This window comes from Piliocolobus tephrosceles, chromosome 13 (genome assembly GCF_002776525.5).
Source record: "Piliocolobus tephrosceles isolate RC106 chromosome 13, ASM277652v3, whole genome shotgun sequence".
Lineage (NCBI taxonomy): Eukaryota > Metazoa > Chordata > Mammalia > Primates > Cercopithecidae > Piliocolobus > Piliocolobus tephrosceles.
Genome location: NC_045446.1, coordinates 76,356,478 through 76,376,364, shown reverse-complemented (window position 1 = coordinate 76,376,364; position 19,887 = coordinate 76,356,478). Strand labels below are relative to the sequence as shown.

Here is a 19,887-nt window from a genome sequence, read left to right as displayed (position 1 = left end):
CTGTGGGCACACATCTTTGGCAGGCTAGGAACTAACCTTCCTGGTTCCTTCCTTCAAAGGGGTGGTAGTGTCAGGGCACTAGTATAGGTAGTGTCAGGGCACTAGACATGGGTTGTAGGGTGGTAGTGTCAGGGCACTAGTATAGGTAGTGTCAGGGCACTAGACATGGGTTGTAGGGCCTTAGAGATCTTTTATGTTTACGCTCTTTTACACAAATGGAGAAACTGAGGCCCACAAGTGGGAATTAACTTGCTCAGATTTGTATAAAGAGAAAAAGCCATATCTGCATTCAAATACAGGACTCAACCTTATGTTCCAACTGTTTCTATTATCCTATGATAAAATAGTGATTGTTAAAATTTAATGCATTGTGGACACTCACTAAACCTGACTGTTATATAAGAAGTGTAGGGAATGTTGTTAACAGGATTTCTAGCAGGAGAGCATTCACTTTTTCATCGAATATTTATTGAGTCCTAGAAGGTAAGTAATGGCCAAATTGTTAAGGGTATCAGAGGCTATGCTTAGGCGTGTGGTTTGTATTTTGTAGGCAACAGTCCATCAAAGATTTCAGAGAAGAGGATTAACATGATCAGTTTTCAAGAAAGCACACTAGCAGCAGAGGAGAGGATTAGAAAGCGTCAAATTAGATGCCCGAGGACTTAACGGGGCTTTTAGAGTAGTCCTGGCAAGAGATGACTGATGGAGGTCTAAGAAGGGCAGTGGCAGTAAGGACAGAGAGCAAGCAGAGTCAAAGGCCATTTCTTCTTTTTCTTTTATTATTCTTAATTGACATATAATAATTGTACATGTTTATGAAGTACAGGGTGATATTTTGATACATGTATACAATGTGTAATGATCAGGTCAGGGTAGTTAGCATAGCTATCACCTCAGACGTTTCTCATTTATTCATGTTGGGAACATTCAAAATTCACTTTTCTGGCTATTTGAAAATACGCAATCAATTGTTGTTAATTATAGTCATGCTACAGTGCTGTAGAACACTAGAACTTCCTCTTTTTTAGCTGCACTGTTGTATTTGTTAACCAACCTTTGGCTATTCCCCCTCTGCTCTACCCTTCCCCACCTCTAGTAACCATTATTCTACTCTCTGCTTCCATGAAATCAACCTTTTACACTTCTACATATAAGTGAGAACCCACCAAACACAATTTCTTAAATGCAGTTAATGGGACTTGGTGGTCAGTGGAAGGGCCAAGTAGAGCGGGAGCCTGGGCCCCAGGCCAGTCCAAGCATAGCTTTTCAAGACTCCAGATTCCTGCCTAGGGCCCCAGGCTAACCAGGCAGGCTTCACTCATGGCAGGGCAGCTATTTGATGGCCACTGGGCAGGCTGCAGCCTGCAAACCCTCACTGAAATCCTGACTGTGCAATAAACCAAGGGCATCTGTTTCCCAGCAAAGATGGTTGGTCACGACAGGCAGTTAAGGAGTCTTATTAAAAGTTGTTTAGCTAGAGACTTTCAATTAAGGGCAGAAAGTCTTAAAGATTTAGCTTGTTAGTTTCTACAGCTACTCTGGCTAAAGTTTTCTGATAAGAAGGTAAGTGGCATCCTCTACTCGCTATGGAGATCATGTATTGTAATAGTTAATAACACAAAATTCAGCCACACATGGTGGCTGAAGACACGGTGGCTCACGCCTGTTAATCCGAACAATTTGGGAGGCTGAGGTGCGTGGATTACTTGAGGCCAGGAGTTTGAGACCAGCCTGGCCAACATGGTGAAACCTTGTCTCTACTAAAAATAGAAAAATTAGCCAGGCATGATGGCATGTGCCTGTAGTCCCAGCTACTCGGGAGAAGGCTGAGGTGGGAGAATAATTTGAACCAAGGAAGTGGAGGTTGCAATGAGCCAAGATTGTGCCACTGCACTCCAGTCTGGGCCACAGACTAAAAACAACAACAACAACAACAAAAGCCCAAAAACTATAAAGCAAACCATAAAATCTGGTATCAGGCAGTCCGAGGTTGGAGTCCCAGATGGGGGCTCACAAGCTGTATAACCCTGAGTAAGTTACTAAATGTCTTTTAAGATTCTTCTACCATAAAAAGGGGATAACAGTAGTACCTCTGTAAGGATTATTTTCTTAATGATAGGAGAAAATGCATTTTAAGTGCTCAGAACCACGCTTGCCACAGAGCAAGTGGGCAATCAGGGTCAGCTATTGTTAATGTTGTTTTTTTTCTTTTTTTTGAGACGGAGTCTGGCTGGGATGCCCAGGCTGGAGTGCAGTGGCCGGATCTCAGCTCACTGCAAGCTCTGCCTCTCGGGTTCACGCCATTCTCCTCCCTCAGCCTCCCGAGTAGCTGGGACTACAGGCGCCGCCACCTCGCCTGGCTAGTTTTTTGTATTTTTTAGTAGAGACGGGGTTTCACCGGGTTAGCCAGGATGGTCTCGATCTCCTGACCTCGTGATCCGCCTGTCTCGGCCTCCCAAAGTGCTGGGATTACAGGCTTGAGCCACCGCGCTCGGCCAGCTATTGTTAATGTTAACATCTCTACTGAATTATTTTGTAGCATGGCATATAAATAATCACTTTTCTAAGTATGAAAAATTTTTGTGCTCACCACTGTAAAAACCGCCTGTTTGGATATTGTGTTTTAACCAAATGTCAAAGACTCATGAATGAATGTTGGGACAGAAGAACATTTGATACATCTACTGTACGTGCAGATTTTATAAATGTGCAACAAAAGCTTCTGTTTTACTTTTCAAAAATTCCATGGTCAAGAGTGATTTTTCTAGATGACTTTGATTTTATTTGCCAGGTGACTTTGAGTAAATCTGTTTGACCATTTTAATTTCATTTGCTGTCTCTGCAAAATAAACAGGGCTGGTCTTCAACTCCTGACCTTGTGATCTGCCCTCTTCGGCCTCCCAAAGTGCTGGGATTACAGGCATGAGCACTGCACCTGGCCTGAGCCCACCTTTCATGTCCAGCTCCAGCTTACTCTCCCAACCCTCATTCCCATGATTTTGCTTTCACGCATTCTGTTATAACCAGACTGATCTTGGCTATTTCCTTAGATCCTGTGTGTTTACTGCATTCATGTTTTACTAATGCTGCTCTTCACCCAGAAGCACTTCTCTCCTTTTGTCTGAATTCTTTCTCTAATCTCACCACCAACGTTTATATGTCCAAATCCTCCCATTCATCAAAGCTTAGTGTGCAAAGTAGAGGTAATCTTTCTCTTTGGGAGTGAATGTCTCCCTCAGTGGGGCTCCCAGGATACTTTTTGTATGTACCTCTCAGGTGGTACCTGGTAGACCAAGTGGCACAGAGGTTAGGCACATAGGACCTTCAGTCACACCACCTGAGTTCAAATCTCCAGGGTTATTTAGCTAGGCAATATTGGGAAAGTTAAAACATTAACAAACAAAAACTCTCCATGCCTCAGTTTCCTCACCTGTAAAAATGGAGTTGATGGTAGTTCCTACCTCTTAAGGTTTCTGTTAGGTTTAAATGAGGCCATAAATATAAAGTATTTATTTATTTATTTTTGAGACAGAGTCTCGCTCTGTCACCTAGGCTGGAGTGCAGTGGTACGATCTTGGCTCACTGCAACCTCTGCCTCCCGAGTTCAAATGACTCTTGTGCCTCAGCCTCCTGAGTAGCTGGGATTACAGGCACATGCCAAAATGTCCTGCTAATTTTTGTATTTTTAGTAGAGACAGGGTTTCACCATGTTGGCCATGCTAGTCTCAAACTCCAACCTCAAGTGATCCACCCACCTTGACCTCCCAAAGTGCTAGGATTACAGGCGTGAGCCACCATGCCCAGCCCAATATAAAGCATTTAGAATAGTGCCTTGCCTATACTGACTGTTTAATAAATGCTAGCTGTCATTATTACTCCTCTCCTTCTACCTCATTTTACAGATATAACATCTCTGGGCCAGGCACAGTGGCTCACACATGTAATTCCAGCACTTTGGGAGGCCGAGGCAGGAAGATTTCTTGAGTCCAAGAGTCTGAGACCAGCCTAGCCAACATGGCAAAACCCTATCTCTACACAAAATACAAAAATTAGCCAGGCATGGTAGCACATGCCTGTAGTCCCAGCTGCTTGGGAGGCTGAGGCGGGAGGATCTTTTGAGCCCAGAATGTGGAGGTTGTAGTGAGCCAAGATTGTACCATTGCACTCCAGCCTGGTGACAGAGTAAGACCCTGTCTCAAAAAGTAAAATAAAAGTAAAAATAATAACATATCTGTCTTATGTTCCCTCTTAGACTGTACACTTTGAGGGTAGGAGGACATGTGCCTGTTCTTTTTCTTTTCTTTTTTTTTTTTTTTTTGAGATGAAGTTTCACTCCTGTTGCCCAGGCTGGAGTGCAATGGCACAATCTCAGCTCACTGCAACCTCCGCCTCCTGGGTTCAAGCAATTCTTCTGCCTCAGGCTACCAAGTAGCTAGGATTACAGGCATGAACCACCACATCCAGCTAATTTTGTGTGTGTGTGTTTAGTACAGATGGGGTTTTACCATGTTGGTCAGGCTGTTCTTGAACTCCTTACCTCAAGTGATCTACCCACCTCAGCCTCCCAAAGTGTTGGGATTACAGGCATGAGCCACCATGCCTGGCCAAGCCTGCTTATTTTTTTGAAGCTCCTTTTATGCCTAGAATATAGTCAACACACAAAATTAATTATTTGACAGATTTTAGAAAACTTAAGGCCAACTCTTTTCCCCCTTTTCATATCCACAAGGTGCCTTTACATGAAATTAGTGATTCCATAAATTAAACAGACTTACTGTAATTAAATTTCAAATTGGACATTAGATTAAACAGTCTATAGATAGTTTCATATTAGTGCATGTGGTAAGGACAGACATTTTTAAAGAATGTTACATGTGGTGTACAGTTATTTAACAGTAGAGCCTGGACTCTGGCCCATGGCTCCCACTCCCAGCCCAGGGCCCATTCCACTGCTCCAAACTACCCAATTGTATTATCTTTCCTTCCCATGACCGTGGGTTAGTCTGGCTCCGGCTGGCCATGCACAACAACCAAAGCCACCATGGAGCAGTTCACACTGCAGAGAGCAGCCTCACTCGTGATCCATGGACAAATTGGTGGACAAACATGTATTAGTGGAAAATAATATGTATTTGTTCAAAGTTCCATTGTAGTCAAGTTTTCAGGTCAAATTCAGATCTATTTCTGAGATATTTTCTACAGCTATGTCTTACATCTTTGCAGAGATACTTTTTTGGCCTGTGTTCATGGATTTATGCCAAATAGCAGTTTACCCAACACTGTGATTCATTTGTTTGTTTTCTATACACTGTTGGGCTTTTCCTATATTTGGCTTCGACTGAGGACTCTCAGCATATGCTCTGTGTGGCTAGTCAGACTTTTTGGTATATATATATATTTTGGAGATGGGGGTCTCACTGGTTTGCCCAGGTTTGTCTCAAACTCCTAGACTCAAGCAATTCTCCTGCCTCAGCTTCTCAAGCAGCTGGGATTATAGGCATTTGCTAGTATGCCCAGTTTATTTTGGGATCTTAACATAAAAATAAAATAAAATTAGAACAAAGGCCAGGATTTTTCTAATAATAAATCAGGGACTGGTCTTTTTTTTAAACTGAGTATTAACTTCAATTTAATTCTTCTCTTCAGTGAATTTCACAGCATTAAAGTTAAAGCATAATTCAGGTCAAGTAGAATATCAGCTCCTGGTGTGTCATTAATAGTACCTAGTTCATGAATAAGAGCCACACAAAGTAGCACAGGTCCACAGAAATGGGCCTGGAGAAATTAGGCCAAACAGAGCTTAAATAAATTAAGGTATAAGATGCTGTCTTCTCCCTGCTCTCAAGCAGCATGTCTTTTCTTATAACTAACCTAAGACACAAGTAGGTACAAGCCTATGGCATAGAGGGGTGCCAGAAGTCTCAAAAGTAGATTCTCCAAACTTCTTCCTTTTTGAAAAAGAAATTTTAAGTTTGGGGTACACGTGCAGGTTTGTTATGTATGTAAACTTATGTCATGGGGGTTTGTTGTACAGATTATTTCATCACCCAGGTATTAAACCTAGTACCCATTAGTTATTTTTCCTGATCCTTTCCCTCCTCCCACCCTCCACCCTCTAATAGTCCCCAGGGTGTGTTGTTTCCTATATGTATCCATGTGTTCTCATCATTTAGCTCCCACTTATAAGTAAGAACATGCCATATTTGGCTTTCTATTCCTGCATTAGTTTGCTAAGGACAATGGCCTCCAGTTCCATCCATGTCACTGCAAAGGACATGATCTCACTCTTTTTTATGGCTGCATAGTATTCCATGGTATATATGTACCATATTGTCTTTATCCAATCTATCATTGATGAGCATGTAGGTTGATTCCACATCTTTGTTATTGTGAATAATGTTGTAATTAACATATGCATGCATGCGTCTTTATAAGAGGACAATTTATATTCCTTTGGGTATATAGCCAGTAATAGAATTGCTGGATCAAATGGTATTTCTGTCTTTAGGACTTGGAGGAATCGCCACACTGTCTTCCACAGTCGCTGAACTAATTTACACTCCCACTACCAATGTATAAGTGTTCCTTTTTCTCTATAACGCTGCCAACATCTGTTATTTTTTGACTTTTTAATAACAGCCATTCTGACTGATGTGAGATGGTATCTCATTGTGGTTTGATTGCATTTCCCTAATGATCAGTGATGTTGAGCTTTTATTCATATGACTGTTGGCCACATGTATGTCTTCTTTTTTTTTTTTTTTTTTTGAGACAGAGTCTCGCTCTGTCACCCAGGCTGGAGTGCTGTGGCCGGATCTCAGCTCACTGCAAGCTCCGCCTCCCGGGTTCACGCCATTCTCCTGCCTCAGCCTCCCGAGTAGCTAGGACTACAGGCGCTGCCACCTCACCCAGCTAGTTTTTTTTTTTGTAGTTTTTAGTAGAGACGGGGTTTCACCGTGTTAGCCAGGATGGTCTCGATCTCCTGACCTCGTGATCCGCCCATCTCGGCCTCCCAAAGTGCTGGGATTACAGGCTTGAGCCACCGCGCCCGGCCAGGCCACATGTATGTCTTCTTTTGAAAAGTGTCTGTTCATGTCTTTTGCCCACTTTTTTAATGGGTTTTTTTTTCTTCTTGTAAATTTGTTTAAGTTACTTATAGATGCTGGATATTAGACCTTTGTCAAATGCACAGTTTGCAATACTTTTCTCCCCTTCTATAAGTGGTCTGTTTACTCTGTTGATAGCTTCTTTTTCTGTGCAGAAGCTCTTTAGTTTAATTAGATCCCATTTGTCAATTTTTTATTTTGTTGCAATTGCTTTTCGCATCTTTGTCATGAAATCTTTGCCCGTGTCTATGTCCTGAATGGTTATGTCACCTAGGTCCAACCTGCTTCTTATGTTTGGTGTTCCTATTTCTAGAGCAGTGTTCCACTGGCAGGAGTTTATTCCACAAACTTCCGTCCATTCCTTTACTAATTCCTTCATTCTTCAAATGTTTAGTAGTGCTACTATGTGCAGGAACTAGGAAGAGAAAAACGAGTAGGACACAGAACTTTTTTTCTGGGGGAAAGACTGAAATAGGCAGATAGTTAAAATTCTGTCTTTGATGATTATCATGATAGGGCTGTACTATGGGGCTGCCAGTATAGGAGGTGACCCAGAGAAGGAGTCTCATAGAAAATCACAAGGAGAAAGTGTGCACAGGGGAAACATGGTCCTCACAGGGGAAAAGCACATAAGCAAAGACAATGTTGAGTGTGGATATCTCTGACAGGGTGAATGTTTTAAGTTGGCTAGTGGTTATTAAGAAAGTAGAATGAACAATAGCCTGCTAGTTTCACAGAGTAAGCTGGGCAGAATTTGACGCACAAGCTAAGACTTGATAGGAAAGTGAGTAAGAACAGACAAAGACTGGAAACCTGGGCCACTGCCCAGCTGGGGCTAAAGTGGGCTCTCGGTTGCTGGAGGACCAACTTAAGGCACTGGAGCCAGAAATGGGGGAGTAAACAGGAACTAAAAGAAGATGGTCAGAAAATGCCAAGCAGTTGCCTATTTGGTAATTTGGAGAAAGTGGCACTGGTTTGCAGCCTTGTATGCCAGAGGGAAGCCATAAATTAAGATGTGAATTAATGGGGTTTATGTAATTAAAACAGGCAAAGCATGTGTTTGGCTTCAGGACTAGGAAGATTGCTGAGTTCCCAAATTATAATCACTCCCACCACTGCACTGTACCCCCAAAGAGCATATGCTCTTCCTCTTACTTAGAATACATCTGTGCCCTCTTGTTTGCCCTTCAAGGCTTGGCACAAGTATCCCCTCCTTTCCTCATGGCTCAGACTGTTGGGTATCCCTGCTCCGAGCTCCCATACCAATTAACATATCTTTCTCCTTGGATCAGCACTCATCGCATTGGATTGTCCCTGTCTATTTAGTTTTCTGTCTCCCTCCCCACTAGGCTGCGAGCTCTCTGAGGGCAGAAATTGCCTTTCATCTCTATATTCCCAGGACTTAACCAAAGACTAAGTACATAGTAGCTGCCAATACATGTCTGTGGGTAGACCAACAGATAGATAGACAGATGGATTGAATGGATGGATGGATGGATGACCCACCCAAATCAGTAATAGTTTGCATTCTCCTTAGGAAGACAGACCTTACAGGGTGAGTGCCAAGAAAAATGCTGAATATATTTTAAAGCTGTGGCAAACCATGGATTAAAAAAACAGGTGCCTTAGTCAAATTCAAACCTACTTGCAATTTGTTGCTTTATGTTCCTGTTCACACAAGCACTGTAATTTTAGATCGGGGATTGCTTAGTAGGCAGGTTTCAAAGATGTGGAAGGGGGAGCAATCTAATCAAAAAGGCTCGAACTAGGAGCCAAGAGGTCTAGCTTCTCTTCCTGATCTACCCCGCTTCAACTTCCCGCTTATGTAACCTAGATGAGCTTCTTATCTCCATAGGCTTCCACTCTCTGGCCTCCTGTCTTTCCCCTTTACACCCATCCTCCACCCAGTTATTTTTCTTGAAAATAAATTAATCATCTTGGTTATTTGCTTTAAAATCTCCTTGCTGCCTCCAGAGCAAAGTCCAGCTTCTTTGCAGTCAAGCCAGGTCATCCTTTGAGACTGGTCATCCTTTGTCAAGTTCCTTATATCCATTACTCCATGGCCCCATTCCTCTAACCAAGCTCTTTCATGCCTCTGTGTTTTTTCTACACATGGGCTCCGATATCAGAACAACTTTTGGCCTGGTGCAGTAGTTCACACCTGTAATCCCAGCCCTTTGGGAGGCTGAGGCAGGCAGACCACTTGAGGTCAGGAGTTTGAGACCAGCCTGGCCAACATGGTGAAACCCCATCTCTATTAAAAATGCAAAAATTGGCCAGGCATGGTGGCGGGCACTTGGAGTCCCAGCTACTTGGGAGGCTGAAGCAGGAGAATCGCTTGAGCCCAGGAGGTGGAGGTTGCAATGAGCTGAGATTGTGCCAATGCACTCCAGCCTAGGTGACAGAGCGAGACTCTGTCTAAAAAAAAAAAAAAAAACAGCAATAACAACAACTTTCCACACTCATTCCACCTGGTGAGCTCCTCTTTGTTCATCTTTTAAGACCCAGCCAGTGGAGCCCTAGAAGTTGCTTTCTCAACAAGGCCTCTTCTAACTCCTTCAGTGAGTGTGAGCACCTCCTCCACTCTGCTCCCGTAGCATTTTCTCTTGTTTATGTCAGATCCCTTATAACCCTGATAGAAATTTGCTTACTCATCCATCTATCTCAGTTGCAAAACTCTGAGTTCCTCTAGGCCAGGGGCCATTATTAGTTGCCAGCACTCAGAACGTTCTACAATATATGCTGGTTGAAAAAAATCAACTGAGTTATATTGAATTTTACATGAACTGTCTCCCTAACTGTGACTTCTCTCTATATAAAATCTAATACTGAGATTGGGCTTTGTGAGCCTTGATCAGATAGTAGGCATTATTCTGTCCCCTTTATATTTGGTAACAACACTTAATTCTTATCTCAGCCCTGCAAAGCCTGTATTACCATTACCATTACTATTACTGCTATTTACTGGCCAAGCACAGTGGCTCATGCCTGTAATCTCAGAAGTTTGGGAGGCCACAGTGAGAGGATCGCTTGACCCCAGGAGTTCGAGATCAGCCTGGGCAACACAGTGAAACCGAGTCTCTACAAAAAATTTTTTTAATTAGCCTGATACGGTGGTATACCCCTGTAGCCCCAGCTGCTCAGGAGGCTGATGAGGGAGGATTGCTTCAGCCAGGGAGGTGGAGGCTCCAGTGAGCTGTGATCATGCCACTGCACTCCAGCCTGGGTAACAGAGCAAGACCCTATCTCAAAACTAATTAATTAATTAAATACTACTGTTGCCATTACTTTAAAGATAAAGAAACTGAGGTCTAAAGAAGCTAAGTATCTTTCCCAAGTTATACTTAGTAGGTGGAAAAGCTAATATTTAAATTGAAGCCCCTCTCTTTCAAACTTCAAAACCCATGACCTTTCCACAATACTCCTCCTTCCCCAGAGGCCTGCACCTAGTAGGTTCTCGTTTGGTTGTTTAATTGCTCTGAACTGCTTTGACTAGGACTATGAGAGTCAGGCTCACTGCAACTTGCAGCTGAGGCTTGGCCATTGCCATGACTCATCCATGAAAGCCCGGACAGCCGTATCTGAATGCTGGCGCACATGGAGATGAGACGCAGATCCTCTTTCTGGCAGAAAGTTGTGTCTTCTAGCACATGGAACCAGCACTCCATTTCCTGGGATCAGATGGAGCTCTCAGCAAAGAGGACCTCTCACAGTTCATGGGTTTGTCCTGATATCTAGCCCAGAAAATGCTTCCTGGCTCCCTGGAGAATGAGAAATTATTGGCTTCTGTGATGTTTTTCTAATCATTGAGCCCTCAAGGTGAAAGGTCTCTTGGATGGAAGCGAACATACCAAGTTTACCCAACCCAGCATGGCCTCAGGCAACCCCCAGCCACTCTCCACTAGGGCCCACATAACAGCTGGGGCTTCTTCTTGATAGACGCTCTTCAGCTCCTTGGCCTACTTTCCCCCGAAGTGTAGAAGTCTTCCAGGCCCCTGTGCCGCTGACATAAAGCAGAAATCCCACTGCAGAGCTCCCTTCAGGCTGGAAACTGTGCACAGAGCCCTCAGAAGTTTCCTCTTATTCTATTTTCCATGGTTGCTTGCTAACACTTCCGTTTATGTGGAGAACAGAGGCTCACAAAAGGATGTATGCTCTTGTCCTGAAAAATGTCCCATAGGCATATAGGAGAGAGCCCAGAGAAGGTATTTACATGCTTGTGAATACTTATTATGTATCAGCTGTCTTACATACACCTTTTTTCTTGTTTAATCATCATGGCAATTATTTTCCTCTTTTAAAGATGTGTAAACTGAAACTGACTCTAAGCACAACAGCACTTTTTGTTTTTCATTAATAAAAGAAATATTGTGAACCTTTGACCTTAGGCCAGAGAAACAGTGCCTGGAGCTCAGCACAGGAGAAGGTAGGACATAGCCCCAGGTAGAATCCTTACATAAGACAGAGTCTGCTCATTGTCTGAGACTCCATGATATTTTGCAAGTGTTTTCCCGCTGGAATCAGGAATTAGATCTGGAGCCCAAATCCAGCTGTCCAGTACTGTGAAAAGGAGAAGCAGTTTGGGTTTTACAAAAAGATACTTAGACTAGAAGTTTGAATACATTTGCTTGAATTCCAGCTCTGTTATTTAACAGATGCGAAACCATACTTTGGTTTTCTCATCTGTGAAGGGGGAATAAAAGTTACCAATCCATTTTGGGGTTTTTGTGAACATTAAACGAGATACTGAACATATGTGTGGAGGCCTGTAGAGGCCTGGCCTACTCAAAAGTGAATAATTTTCTTCTCCATTGCCCTTTCTTTAGAGCTCCATCCATGATTGGACTGCACCTCATTCCTCAGATTAGTTTTTCTCCCACCCCTACCTTCACCAAGCTAAATGAAGAACAGTTTGGTATACAGGAAGGGGCATAGACTAGAAATTTAGTGACTTAAGTTTGAGTCCTGATTTTATGAATTACTGGCTGTGAGATATTCAAGTGAGTTGACAAGCCTCAATTTCCTCATCTGTTAAACGGGAATAGGATCTCAGTACTTACCTTCTAGGGTTGCCTGAAGACTACGGAAGAGTATGAATACACTAATGCTTTGTCAGTTCTAATGTGCTATACAAATGCAAGTTACTCATCCAGCAAATATTTTTGACCACCTGGTATGGGTCAGGCATGTGCCATGATGAGGGTACAAAGACAGTAAGACATGATCTCCTTTGAGCTTGCAGTCTGATGAGGAGACAGATAAGTACATGGGTAAATACAACACAGTGTGGTATGTGCCGTATCAGGGGAGGGGCAGAACGCCTGAAGCACAAAGGAAGGGCACAGTGTGAGTTATCTATTGCTGCAAAACAAATTACCCGAAAACTTTGCAGCTTAAAACAACAAACATTTATTATCTCATATCATTTCTGAGAGTCAGGAATCTGGGAATGACTCAGTTGGACAGTTCTGGCTCAAGCCTTTCATGGAACTTTCATGGAATCAAGTTGTTGGCTGCAATCTCCCTCTCTCTCTCTCTTTTTTTTTTTTAAGAGATGGGGTCTCCCTCTCACTTTGTTGCCCAGACTGGTATTGAACTCCTGGGCTCAAGCTATCCACCCAATCCGGCCTCAGCCTCCCAAAGTGCTGGGATTAGAGGCGTGAGTCACCACACCTGGCCTTCTGCAATCTTTAGAGACTTGACTATTGACTAGAGATGACAAATCTACTTCCCAGATCACTGACATGCCTGTTGGCAGGAGGCTACAGTTCCTTGTCATGTGACCTTCTCTGTAGGTCTGCTCAAGACGGCTTTTCCCCAGGGATACGCAAAAGAGAGAGCACATCTAAGAAAGCCCTCAAGAGGAAGCAACAGTGTCTTTTACAACCTAATCTCATAAGCAGTATATGAGATCTGCCATTTTCACTTCTGCCATTGTGTGTTGGTCACAGAGATCAATCCTGGTACAAAGTAGGAGGGGACTACACAAGGGTGTGAAAACCAGGAGGTGGGGCTCACTGAGAGCCACCTGGAATGCTTGCTATAGAAGGTACCCAACACACTGGGAGAGAAGAGGAGCCAGGAAAAGTTTTTTGAAGCTTAAGTCCAGGTACATTTTTACTGCTTCTCACAGTCTCTGCTGGATATTGGGCTAGTAAGAGGGAACTTTTTTTTTTCTATTTACATTATTCTGCTATTAAACAAAAATGACATTGTAAATAATACAGAGCAGACTTAGAGCTATCCAGAAGTGGTAATGACTTTGCCGATGGGTTTCCAGAGCAGCTGCATCCTGGTGAGGTCAGACCCCACTGGCCCCTTGTATGGCCTTTCAAGTCCATAGCCCACTCAGAGATGACCACCAATAACCACTACTTGCCCCTATTCATAATGCACCTCACACTGTACTGCAATAATGTGCTTATGTGTCTGATATCCCTCTAGACTGCCCTGAGTGGGCAAGGAACATGTCTCTGGCACATGGCTGTGTCTACCATCCAAGATGATGGTACTGTGCCTAACAGTTGGATGAAAAAAAGAAATGGAATTTAAATAAATCAGAGGACACTGAAAACAGGCTCAATACAGGTAAATAATTATGTTTATGGAATTAGGCTAGGTGATTCCTGAGTCTCAGGCCCTATGATATATGCTTTGCATATTTTATTTCATTTAATACTCATAATAAGCCTACGATAGGTATAATTATCCCCATTTAACAGATGAGGAAACTAAGGTCATACAACTAGAAAATGGCAGAGCCTGGATTTGACCCCAGGCCTATCAGATTCCAAAGCCTGTGCAACTAATCATATCACATCTGGTGCTAGATCTTCTCAGACACACAATTGCAGATCTGAGGGATTTTTGGTGACTAAAAAAAACAGATAAAAAAATTAAACAGCCTTAAGGAACAAATTGATGAACACCTAAGAACCAGGTATTTTCCCTACATAGACATGCCTGTGTGCAAGTGTACACACACACACACACCCTTTATTTTTCCAGGAAAGCCTAGCTTAAGTCCCACCTCTTCCAGGAAGCCTTCCTTGACTCACAGTGATGTTTGTCTCCCTCAAACTCCTGCTGCACTTGCGATGGTGCCATTCAGCTGGTATTTACCCTTCGGAGTCTTGATTTGCAGTTTATCCCATTTGTAACTCAGGTTCATGGGTTTCTTCTCCATACACTGAGAAAGCTGGACTACTTCCCAAAGGACCTTTTTGTCTTGCACATTGTAGGAGGTACTTCCTGACTCCCCACCAGCACATCACCTCCTTGCAGGAAGGGCCATGTTTTTGCATGTGGCAGGCCCTTACTGACAGCAGCGCTTTTACCTGATTAGGTTGGAAGAGCCCACTCTCTATTGTCTCCTGACTAGATCGAAAATTCCTAGAGACCCATTATCATGTCCCAGCATCTAGCAGAGGGCGTGGAGTGTAGGAGGTTCTCCATAAGGAAATCCTGGATAAATACATGAGTGAGTGAATAAATGAAATGGTGGCAATGATTTTAACTTTAATGAAAACCTCTAGTATCCTTGGCATTACTACATTAATAGGAATAATGTCTTCTACTTGTTTTGTGCTTTGTCTTTCTCCAGGAAACATCTCCTTCAGGCCCTTTTCCTTCCCCCAGGGATTTTGCCTGCAGAACTAGGACAGAACACTTGAAATCAGAGTAGGCAGAGCTAGAGACACATGAACAAACTTTGACTTGGCTTGTTTCAAACTGCATGCCAACCCATCACCCTTCTGTTTGGACTTATTACCACATTACCTTCCTTTATTGCAAGATGTTTTCATAACATGAAGCAATACCCCAGCCTACAGCTTTATTTGCACAGGTTATACCTGTGATCAGCTTCCTCTCAGATGCCATCCCCCATCTCCCACAGTAGGGGAGGAGGTTACTCCTTCATCTTAGCAGTGGCATTTCTCCCCTGTATCCCACTGTCAAATAGGAGATTTCTAGGAAGCCTCCTTCAACAGCTGCTCCTACACAGGATCAGAGGCCTCCTCTTAATCTCCCTCATTGTCTCTGCTACGACCTTTCCTTGTTTTACCTATTTTTCTATTTTCTGCCTTACTGTCAGAAAGGCATATGGTGCAGTAGCAAAGAGCATGGGTTTTGCAATTAGAGCTGGATTTTCATCCTGGGTCTGCCTCTTATTAGCTATTCAGCTTGGGCAAGTTACCAAACTTCTTTGAGCTTCAATTTTCTTATTTGTAAACTAGGAATAATATTATTACCCGCTTCATAGGGTTATTGTGAGGATTAATACTGCAAGGGGTTCAGAACAGAGCCTGCAAATAATACACACCAGTAAATGTTATCTATCACAACTATTATATGGTGTGTTGACTGCTCACGCTGAGGATGACATGGGTAGCAAGAGGCTGGGGTGAGTTTTCATCATCATCAACATTTTGATGGAAAAAGAGAGAAATTCAGATTTACCAGCAAGGCACGGTGGCTCAGGCCTGTAATCCCAGAACTTTGGGAGGCTAAGGCAGGCAGATCACCTGAGGTCAGGAGTTCAACACCAGCCTGGCCAATGTGGCAAAACCCCATCTCTACCAAAACCAAAAATTAGCTGGGAATGGTGGTGCATGCCTGTAGTCCCAGCTACTTGGGAGGATGAGGCACGAGAATCATTTGAACCCAGTAGGCAGAGATTGCAGTGAGCCAAGATTATGCCACTGCACTCCAGGCTGGGCAACAGAGCAAGACTCTGTCTCAAAAAAAAGAAATTCAGATTTACCAAACACTAGACTGAGAGCCTTAGTTACCCAAACACATTTAATATTTAGAAGGAACACAACTTGCTGGAAAAGCTCAGGGGGTAAAGGTGGTTGCTCCACGTCACACAGCCAGGATGGGAAGCAGGTTTTTCTGACTCATTTCTTTCCCTGTTCCCCAGCAGAACCTTCTGGGGCCCACTGGAGCTTTTTGTTTTGTCCTTCTCAGGGATGAACCCATGCATTTACCTTGATCATTGATGATCAAGGTCATCAATTGATGATATGAAAGTTACCCTTTCTCACTGCTGTGTATATTTTGTTCCTACCTTTTTCCATTTCCTTTAAGTGGCCTCAAGATGTTCAGTGAGTCCTGCTCCGACTTCTCTTTTCCATTCAGCACCCATGTCTCTGGTTTTCTGGCAAACTCTTTGCTATCTCTGACCTTATTGCCCTCCTCCTTCTGTTACTCAGAAATTCATTCCCATGGCCTCAGCTTACCCTGTGTCTCGGACTGTCTGTGCTAATCTCAGCAGGATTGGTATCAGAAGCCCAGGCCAGGCCTGAGCTGGCTCAGCTTCACACCAGGCTGGGGCTGGGGGATGGGGGCTGGTCATAGGGAACCAGGGGGATGACAGAGACAGGAAAGTAGCTTCCCTAGCAGGTGAGGGCAGACAGTGTGCCTGGAGATGCCACAGAAGCAATTGAGAAGTTAGAAATCCTCTGCCAGGGCTCCTGGGAGATCTCACAGGGAGGAAATCTGCAAGGCCTTGGACCTAGCGGAGTTAGTATAAGGCAGGCTGAATGCTAGGTTCTAAACTGGTTTTGGGTCAGGAGGAATTCAGTTCCAACAGGATCCAAAATTGGAATGTGATTGGGAATTTTTGAACAGGCCCAGTTTCAGTTTATTTGTGATAATAAACCGTTACATTGTTCCAGAAAGTCCATTATTTTGGCATCCAGACTGAACGATCCAGGCTGCCTCTCCAACACAGAAATTACACTAAAAATCCTTTGGTAGACATTGGGTTCTGATTTTTAGTTCTGAAAACCCAGTCTCTGTACCTAACTCATATTCCATCATCTAAAATATCTAGGACATGATACATGCTATCATCATATTCCATTTTTCTAACTTCCTGGGATAAATGCTGCCTACCATCTTATTTCTTCTGTCAAATTTAACAAGTTTTAATTACACAAGTGATTATAAATACATGAATACATTCTTTGCATTTTTTTTTTTTTAAGAGACGAGGGTTTCACTAGGTTTCACTATGTTGGCTAAGTCTGGTCTTGACCTCCTAGGTTCAAGCGATCCTCTTACCTCTGCCTCCTAGATTTCTGGGATTATAGGCATGAGTCACTGCACCTGGCCTGCAAAATGTTTTAAAATAAACAAGTAGAAAGTAAAAAGTAAAAATCTTACATATTCCCACTCAACCCCACCTTATTCTGTAAATTGTCATGCTCTCAGTTTCTGCTGCACTTACAAAGTTTCTCTACGCACTTACAAATTTAGGAACATGCAATGGTATACAGGGCCAGGCGTTTGGGAAAGAGATGGGTGGACTACCCTGGCAGAGGGAAGTATTTTATCCCTGACATTAAGTCCTTTGCAAGTCTGATCTTGAGCTCCTAGGCCCAAGTGATCCTCTTGTCTCTGCCTTCCAGAGTTCTGGGATTATAGGCGTGAGCCACCATACCTGGCATGAAAAATGTTTCTCAGAATGACCCTATGAAATAGGTACTGCATATTGTTATCCCTAGTGGACTGCTGAAGCAGCTAAGGTAATCTCACCCAAAGTCTCAGGACTAGTAAGTAGCCAAACTGGGATTTGAACCACAGCACTTTAACTCCAGTGTTGGCACTGTTTACCGGCTGTGCTATGGGAGTTTCCTGGTATTCTCTCTAATTTTTGCTAAATTTACTGTGTAAATGGACTCTTCTACAAACTTTTCTCCAGGTTAGATAGCTAGAAATGGAAAATTTTCATACCTACTTCCAAGTTGCTCTCTAGAAACTGTGATAACAACTGATAATCCCACAGAGTTTGAGAGTGTCATTTCCCCTGAAGTTTTGCTAATGTTGGATTTTATTGTTTATTCGTTTTTGACAATCTGAAGATTAAAAATATTTCATACTTATTTTAAGTTACATTTCCTTATGTACCCATAAGACTGAACATTGTTATATGCTTATTGAAAACTTACATTTCTTCCTCCGTTTAATTACCTGTTCAATTCCTTGGTTCATTTTTTTTAATAGTTTAGTTTAATTTGTATTTTATATTCATTGATAAGTACTCTTTATGAATTAAGGATATTAATCTTTTGTTGTATATTTGGCAACTAATCTGTCCTTTTCACTCTTTTTTAACTTTTCTTATGGTATTTTTGTTGTATGAAAGTCTTCAATTTAAAAAATAGTAAAACTGTATATTTAACATAGTTAATTATTAGTATTTTGGGTATAATAACTATATTTATGAATAAAATGACATATGATATTTGCTTCAAAATGATCCAGTGAGGGTGGGCAGATAGATGAAACAAGACTGGCTATGAATTTGATGACTGTTATGTTTGGTGATGCACACAGAAGGCATCATTGCACCATTCACTCCACTTCTGTAAAAATAAAAAGTTAAAACCCTCCAGTCAAATCGGTCCCTCTTATCTTTTGTAATGCTCTCTGTTCTGAAATTTGCTTAAGAGGAACTTTTCCACTTTCGTACTATAGAAATAGTCTCCTATATTTTGTCTTACTATTAATATTTTTGATTTAGCTCTTTAGTCAAGCTGAAAGTTACCTTGTGTTTGGTAAAAATCTAACTTTTATTTTTTTGAGACGGAGTCTCACTCTGTCTCCCAGGCTGGAGTGCAGTGGTATGAGCTCAGCTCACTGCAACCTCCACTTCTTGGGTTCAAGCAATTCTCCTGCCTCAGCCTCCAGAGTAGCAGGGATTACAGGCTTGCACCACCATGCCCAGCTAATTTTTGTATTTTTGGTAGAGATAGGGTTTTACCATGTTGGCCAGGTTGGTCTTGAACTCCTGACCTCAAATGATCCGCCCGCTTCAGACTCTCAAAGTGCTAGGATTACAGGAGTGAGCCACCATGCCCGGCCCCAAAAATCTAACTTTTGTTTTCCAAATGGAAAGCTAATTATCCAGTGTGACTTATGGGATAATCCTTTTTTTTTTAATTTCCAATCTTAAATGTCACCTTTTATCTCTAACAAATTCCCATCTATGCACATGCTTGTTTCTGGGCTCTAGAATGAATTTACTGAGTCTGCTCTGTTAACTCATTGTTTTCATTACCATCTGTCTCTTCCAAATGAGCTATAGAATCAGCTCATCAAGTTTCAGAAAAAAAAATTTCTGATTTTTTAATTGAGATTTTACTAGGTTTATAGATCTTTTTTTTTTTTTTTTTAAAGACAGGGCCTTACTCTGTTGCCCAGGCTAGAGGGCAGTGGTGCGATCTCGGCTTACTATAACCTCTGCCTCCCATGTTCAAGCGATTCTCATGCCTCAGCCTCCTGAATAGCTGGGATTACAGGTATGTGTCACCATGCCTGCTAATTTTTGTATTTTTAGTAGAGACAGGGTCTCACCATATTGGCCAGGTTGGTCTCGAACTCCTGACCTCAAGTGATCTGCCCACCTTGACCTCCCAAAGTGCTGGGATTATAGGCATGAGTCACCGTACCCAGCTTTATAGATCAATTTGAGGAGAACTGACACCTTCACATTACTGATCCTTCATTCAGGAAATGGTACATCTCTCCCATTATTTTTTGTTGTTTAGTGAAGTCATAAAGAATATTTATTCCTAGATTTAAGTATTTTTATTTTCTAAAACATCCCGTTCTCTTCATTTGGGAATTAATGCAAGATTTTTACTAACTTTTTTAATATTGGGCATCAAAAACCACTTAGACAACCGTAGGTTTGCTAGTTTCTCACCTTGTCACTGTTGCTTGTATATAGCATCTTCTTTTCTTAAATTTAATTTTCCTTCATGGCTCACTG

General features: G+C 42.4%; 1 long non-coding RNA gene across 2 annotated transcripts in view; it reads left to right on the top strand.

Moving 5' to 3' along the window:
* Window positions 1–19,887, top strand: part of LOC111540768 — a 56,057-nt gene that overhangs the window by 22,452 nt on the left and 13,718 nt on the right. The gene's annotated exons all lie outside the window — the stretch shown is intronic.